The sequence below is a fragment of the Mandrillus leucophaeus genome, unplaced genomic scaffold (genome assembly GCF_000951045.1).
Source record: "Mandrillus leucophaeus isolate KB7577 unplaced genomic scaffold, Mleu.le_1.0 Scaffold33, whole genome shotgun sequence".
Lineage (NCBI taxonomy): Eukaryota > Metazoa > Chordata > Mammalia > Primates > Cercopithecidae > Mandrillus > Mandrillus leucophaeus.
This window is the reverse complement of record NW_012103476.1, coordinates 1,488,926-1,496,316: the sequence shown is the minus strand read 5'-3', so window position 1 is coordinate 1,496,316 and position 7,391 is coordinate 1,488,926. Positions and strand designations below refer to the sequence as shown.

Here is a 7,391-nt window from a genome sequence, read left to right as displayed (position 1 = left end):
TATTTATTTATGGGTGTGAGGGTGTGTGTGTGTGTGTATATATATATTATATATGTATATACTTCCTGTGCTCAGCACCAACAGGTACACCAATCCAGAAGAAGAGGATGAAAATCATGACCCAAGAAGAGGTGCTCACCAATGACTTGAAAGAAGGGGTTCATAAATTGATTCCAGGCAGCACTGGAAAAACATAGAAAAGGCTTGCCTGTCTATTTATCCTCTTTATGATGTTCTCACTAGAAAAGTAAAAAAGCTGAAGAAGCCCTCGTTTGAATCGGGAAAACTCATGGAGCGTCATGGTGAAGGTAGCAGCTCTGGAAAATCCACTGGGGATGAGACAGGTGCTAAAGATATATGAGCTGATGAATATAAACCACCAGTCCAAGAATTTGTTTAAAGTTCAGACTTATAATAGTGTCAAATAAAAAGTCCTATTTGCGATGGTCAAAAAAAACAATTAGAAATTAAAATAGTAAATGTTCTGGAGCCAGAGAGAAATAACCAGTGCAAAAGTCCCCCGATGGGTGTGTGCCTCCTGTGCTTCTGGAGTAGCCTAGAGATCAATATGACTGCAGCAGACTGAGCAAGGAAAAGATGTAGGAGATGGTATCATGGAATTACAAGGTGGCAGTGGGGTCATGTGGTGTCTTCTAAGGCCACAGTAAGGACTTTGGCCTTTAGTCTGGGGAACATCAGGCCACCAGAGGGCTTTGCCAAGAAGAGGAGATCATCTGATTTACATTTTAAAAGATTGTAAGAACTTCTGTGTTGCAAATAAAGACTCCTTCCATGATGGTGCAAGTTAAGATTTTTTTGACTTTATAGTGATGTATGGTATTAAAGCTATAGGCATTCAGTTGAAATCATACTCTGAATTTTGAAATGTGATCTTTTCCTAGACTAATGATATGCAGTGTGATACTGTCTTGCAATGCTGGGCAGCATTGAGGAGCGGCAGCTCCCCATCAGCCACATGATCACGAAGTTTGATATGGTTTGGCTCTGTGTCCCCTCCCAAATCTCATCTTGAATTATACTCCCATAATTCCCAAATTTTGTGGGAGGGCCCAGTGGGAGATAATTGAATCATGGTGTGGGGTAGCAGGGGGTCCGCCATACTGTTCTCATGGTGGTGAATAAGTCTTACAAGATCTGATGGTTTTATTGGGTTTCCACTTTTGCATCTTCCTCATTCTCTCTTTGCCTGCTGCCATCCATGTAAGATGGAAATTGCTCCTCTTTGCCTTCTGCAATGATTGTAAGGTTTCTCCAGCCTTGGAACTGTAAGTCCAGTTAAACCTCCTTCTTTTGTAAATTGTGCAGTCTTAGGTACGTCTTTATCAGCAGCATAAAAATGGACTAATGCAATTAATTCATATCGGGAATGGGGCACAACTGAGAAGATACCCAAAAATGTGGAAGTGACTTTGGAAATGGGTAACAAGCAGAGGTTGGAATGGTTTGGAGGGTTCAGAAGACACGAAAATGTGTGACAGTTTGGAACTTCCTAGAGACTTGTTCAATGGCTTTGCCCAAAATACTGATAGTGATATGGACAATAAGGTCCAGGCAGAGGTGGTCTCAGATGGAGATAAGGAACTTGTTGGGAACTGGAACTAAAGTGACTCTTGTTATGTTTTAGCAAAGAAACTGGAGGCATTTTGCCCCTGCCCTAGCAATATGTGCAACTTTGAACTTGACAGAGATGATTTAGGGTATCTGGAGGAAGAAATTTCTAAGCAACAAAGCATTCAAGCAGTGACTTGGGTGTGTTAAAAGCATTCAGTTTTAAAAGGGAAACAGAGAATAAAAGTTTGAAAAATTTGCAGCCTGACAAGGAGATAGAAAAAAAAAATCCCATTTTCTGAGGAGAAATTCAAGCCAGCTGCAGAAATTTGCATAAGTAACAAGAAGCCAAATGTTAATCCCCAAGACAATGAGGAAAATGTCTCCAGGGCATGCCAGAGGTCTTCGTAGCACCCCATCACTGGCCAAAGGCCTAGGAGGAAAAAGTGGTTTTGTGGGCTGGGCCCAGGGTCCTGGAGCTGTATGCAGCCTACGGACTGGGTGCTCTGTGTCTCAGCTGCTCTAGCCATGGCTGAAATAAGCCAATGTAGAGCCCATGGCTTCAGATGGTGCAAGACCCAAGCCTTGGAAGCTTCCATGTGGTGTTGAGCCTGTGGGTGCCCAGAAGTCAAGAATTGATATTTGGGAACCTCCACTTAGATTTCAGGAGATGTATGGAAATGCCTGTATGCCCAGGCAGAAGTTTGCTGCAGGGACGAGGCTCTCATGGAGAACCTCTGCTAGGGCGGTGTGGAAGGGAAATATGGGGTAGGAGCCCCCATACAAAATCCCTTCTGGGGCATCGCTTAGCAGAGTTGTGAGAAGAGGGCCACTGTCCTCCAGACCCTGGAATGGTAGATCATCTGACACCTTGCAGCATGCACCTGGAAAAGCTACAGACTCCATGCCAGCAGGGAGGGAGCTTGTACCCTGCAGAGCCACAGGGGTGGAGCTGCCCAAGACCATGAGAACCCACCTCTTGAATCCGTGTGATGTAGCTGTGAGATATGGAGTCAAAGAAGGTCATTCTGGAGTTTTAAATTTTGACTGCCCTGCTGGATTTTGGATTTTCATGGGCCCTGTAGCCTCTATGTTGTGACCAATTGCTCCCATTTGGAATAGTTGTATTTACCCAATGTCTATACCCTCATTGTATCTAGGAAATAACTAGCTTGCTTTTGATTTTAAAGGCTCATAGGTGGAAGGGACTTGCCTTGTCTCATATGAGACTTTGGATTGTGGGCTTTTGAGTTACTGCTGAAATGAGTTAAGACTTTGGGGGACTGTTTGAATAGCATGATTGGTTTAAAATGTGAGGACATGAGATTTGACATGGGCCAGGGACGTAATAATATGGTTTGTCTATGTCCCCACCCAAATCTCATCTTGAATTGTACTCCCATAATTCCCACGTGTTGTGGGAGGGACCTGGTGGGAGATAATTGAATCATGGCATGGGGGGGAGTGGTGGTCTCCATACTGTTCTCATGGTCATGAATAAGTCTCATGAGATCTGATGGTTTTATCAGGAGTTTCCAGTTTTACTTCTTCCTCATTCTCTCTTTGCCTGCTGTCATCCATGTAAGATGGGACTTGATCTTCCTTGCCTTCCGCCGTGATTGTGAAGCTTCCCCAGCCACGTGGAACTGTAAACTGTAAATCCAATTAAATTTTCTTTTGTAAATTGCCCAGTCTCAGGTATGTCTTTTCAGCCATGAAAATGGACTAATACAAGGGTAAACAACCAATAAACAACCAATACTTAAAATAATTTTGAAGAACACTATGCCTGGTAAACCATCCACAAGTGTGGATGTTCCAGTGCCTCTGCAAGCTATTCCTGAGCCTCATCAGAAGAGACAGAACTTGATGATCCTGTCACTGTAGCATCCTCTGCACCCTGCAATTAATTTTAATTCAATACCTCAGATGTTCTCCAGGCCCAACATGCTTTAAACTCTGTACATTAATGGTGAGTACTTATGCAACGATTCTGTTTTTCACTGTCAGTTCAGTGTTCAATAAATTATATGAGATGGTCAACACTTTATTATAAAATAGACTTTGTGTTAGATGATTTTGCCCAACTGTAGGGTAATGTAAGCATTTTGAGTATATTTAAGGTAGACTGGGCTAAGCTATGATGTTAAGTGTGTTAAATGTGTTAAACGGGGGTTTATTTTATTATTATTTATGAGATTTTCATCTTACAATGTGTATATTGGGACACAACCCCATTGTAAGTTGAGGGGCATCTATAGCCTAGGTGGAGGAGGAAAAAATGTAGAAGCAGAATACTAAATTAATAAGAGAATTTACTGCAATAATCCAGGTGAGAGATGATGTGGCTTTGACTAGGGTGTGAGGAGTGGAAGTAACAAGGTTTAGCAGTACTTTAAAGTATTTTTATGTATTCTCTTACAGAAATTTAGTGATATTGTAACTCATGCATTTACATAAGAAAATTACCTTTTGTCAAATTCAGCAATGACTTGTACATTACTAAAGCCAATGGTCAAATCTCACCCCTCATCTCATAGGATCTGCTGCCTGATTAAAAGGTAGATTATCCATCTATAGTGAAGACAAAGCAAATAGGTACAAAAGGTCACAGGGAGGCAATCAGGAATTCAGCTCTTGGCATGTGTAACCTGAGATGTGTATAGGCTACCCAGATGGATATATTGTATAGGTAGTCAAATATATAAATCCAGAGTATAAGAGGAAAATTCCAGTTAGAGAGATACATTTTAGAGAGGTATGGTTGGTACTTTCAGTGAGGAGGCAGAATGAAATCAATAAGGGAGTGAATATCTCAGAGGAAGCAAAGGGGGCTGCTATAGTTTAGATGTTTGTTCCTTACAAACTTCATGTTGAAATTTAAGCCCAATGTGTTGGTGTTGGTAGGTGGGTCTTAGTGGGAGATATTTGGGTCATGAGGGCAGACCCCTCAAGAATAGATTAATGCCCTTCCTTAAGGGCAAGTGAGTTCTCACTCTATCAGTTCCCAGGAAAAGAGGTTGTTAAAAAGTTCTGGCAGCACTTGCGTCTCTCTCTTGCTTCCTCTCTCCACGTGTGATCTCTGCACATGCTGGCTCTCCTTCACCTTCTGCTACAAGTGGAAGCAGCCTGATGCCCTTACCAGTTGCCCAATCTTTAACTTTTTCAGATATCACAATTGCAAGCCAAATAAACAACAGTTTTTTCCTTAATAAATTACCCAGCCCCTATATCCCTTTTAGCAACACAAAGCAGACTAAGGTGGGGACATTTGATATTAAGAAGTCAGAAAGAGAAGAAAAACCAACTGAAAGAATGAGAAGGGGTAGCAGCTAGTGGGGAAGGAATAAAATGAAAAGCAAGTGGTGTCTTGACTGATAAAAGTGGTGTATCAAAGATACGGGAGTAATAATGAGTTGTGGTAAATACTTCTAGGTCAAGTGAGACTAGGATGGAGAACTAACCAATGGTTTAGCAATGCAGAATTCATTGGTGATTTTGACCAGAGGTAGTTTATTTAGGTAAATTTGGACAAATCACAAAAGCTCTGAGCTTATATCTACGTGTATAAAAATTGTTATATTAATTGGCCCATTTGCCTCATTAGACTGTGGCTCAAATAGATCATTATGTCAGAAGTACCATAAAATTGGTAAAGGATTAAAAACAGTGTAATATAATATGTCTTCTATTATTATTAATTGACATTCCATGCACCTTTTTGTCAGTAAACTCTATTAAACAACCATTTGCTATGCTTTTTTATCTTTTTTTTTTACTTATGTTAATCTAGATGCTCATACTCAGTGCTTTAAAAATAAAGATAAAATTTCTGAGAGTTAATAGGAATTATTTTACTAACCTTTTCCCTTTAAACCATATCATTTATGTCTTTCCGATGGAGTATCTATTGCACTTTGTTTTAAATCTCATTTTTACAAGATTTTTACCTGTCAAGAAGTATTCAATATGAGGCTTTGAACAAACTAAATTTCTAAAAGGTGATATGGATTTGCATTGTCTCATAAATACATACGTGAGTTCAAGTATTTAAAACAAGATTTATTTTGTTTGAGAATATAGGGTTATAGAAAACCTATGAGGATATGATTTGCTGCTGTTATGAAATAACATAGGATAAATACTTTCTCAGGGGAGAAACATAAATACTTTCTCAGGGGAGTATTTATATTTTTCTAATTCATACATTCATGTCTAAAATTAGCATATTAATTTAAGTGTTTATTTAAATTATTCCTACCTTTTAATTTCTATGATTAATTTCTTAGAATGATGCTCAAAAAGCCTGAGTCCTCCCCTCTTGCTCTCCTCCCAGACAGCCTGAGCTTCACCACTCGCTCTACCTTCTCCACCATCTATGCAGGCACCGGGGCTCTGGTTCCTGGATCTTCCTGCCCTGCTCCAACAGCTTCCGGGTCGGCTTGGAGTCCAGGGTCCTGCCTGCGGGAATGGCTGGGGTTCTGGCAGGAATTGGAGGCATCCAGAATGTGGAGACGATGCAAAGCCTGAACAACTGGCTGGCCTCCTACCTGGACAGACTGAGGAGCCTGGAGACTGAGAACTGGAAGCTGGAGACCAAAATCCAGGAGCACCTGGAGAAGAAGGGACCCCAGGTCAGAGACTGGGGCCATTACTTCAAGAATTATCGAGGACCTGAGTGCTCACATCTTCGCAAATATTGTGTATAATTCCTGCATTGTTCTGCAGATCGACAATGCCCTTATTGCTGCTGATGACTTTAGAGTCACCTATGAGACAGAGCTGGCCATGAGCCAGCCTGTAGAGAGCAACATCCATGGGCTCCGCAAGGTCACCGATGACACCAATGTCACTCAGCTGCAGCTGGAGACAGAGATCGAGGCTCTCAAGAAGGAACTGCTCTTCATGAAAAAGAACCATGAAGAGGAAGTAAAAGGCTTACAAGCCCAGATTGCCAGCTCTGGGTTGACCGTGGAAATAGATGCCCTCAAATTGCAGGACCTCACCAAGATCATGGCAGACATCGAAGCCCAATACGATGAGCTGGCTCGGAAAAACCGAGAGGAGCTGGACAAGTACTAGTCTCAGCAGATTGAGGAGAGCACCACAGTGGTCACCACACAGTCCGTCGAGGTTGGAGCTGCTGAGATGATACTCATGGAGCTGAGACACACAGTTCAGTCCTTGGAGATCGACCTGGACTCGATGAGAAATCTGAAGGCCAGACTGGAGAACAGTCTGAGGGAGTTGGAGGCCTGCTACGCCCTGCAGATGGAACATCTCAACAGGACCCTGATGCACCTGGAGTCCGAGCTGGCACAGATCCGGACAGAGGGGCAGCACCAGGTCCAAGAGTAGGAGGCGCTGCTGAACATCAAAGTCAAGCTGGAGGCTGAGATCGCCACATACCACCTCCTGCTGGAAGATGGTGAGGACTTCAATCTTTGTAATGCCCTGGACAGCAGCAACTCTATGCAAACCATCCAAAAGACGGCCACCTGCCAGAGAGTGGATGGCAAAGTGGTGTCTGAGACCAATGACACCAAAGTTCTCAGACATTAAGCCAGCAGAAGCAGGGTGCCTTTGGGGAGCAGGAGGCCAATAAAAAGTTCAGAGGTTAAAAAATAAAAAAGAATGAGCTCAAAGATATTTGTTCCCATATTTCCAGTTACTTCCTTCCTTCCAGCTTTCCTGAATATCTTATTTTATTGTATTATAAATAACTTTTTAGGTACACTATGTTACTCTTTCAAAAAAACCCTTTAAAGTGTTTTTTTAGGCTCAGCAAGATTTAATGAAAAAAACAGTTCATAATACAAATA

General features: G+C 41.9%; 1 pseudogene; it reads left to right on the top strand.

The window, feature by feature from the left end:
* Positions 1 to 299: 299 nt before the first annotated feature.
* Positions 300 to 7,188, top strand: LOC105545479 (annotated as a pseudogene).
* The last annotated feature ends 203 nt before the right edge of the window (positions 7,189 to 7,391 follow it).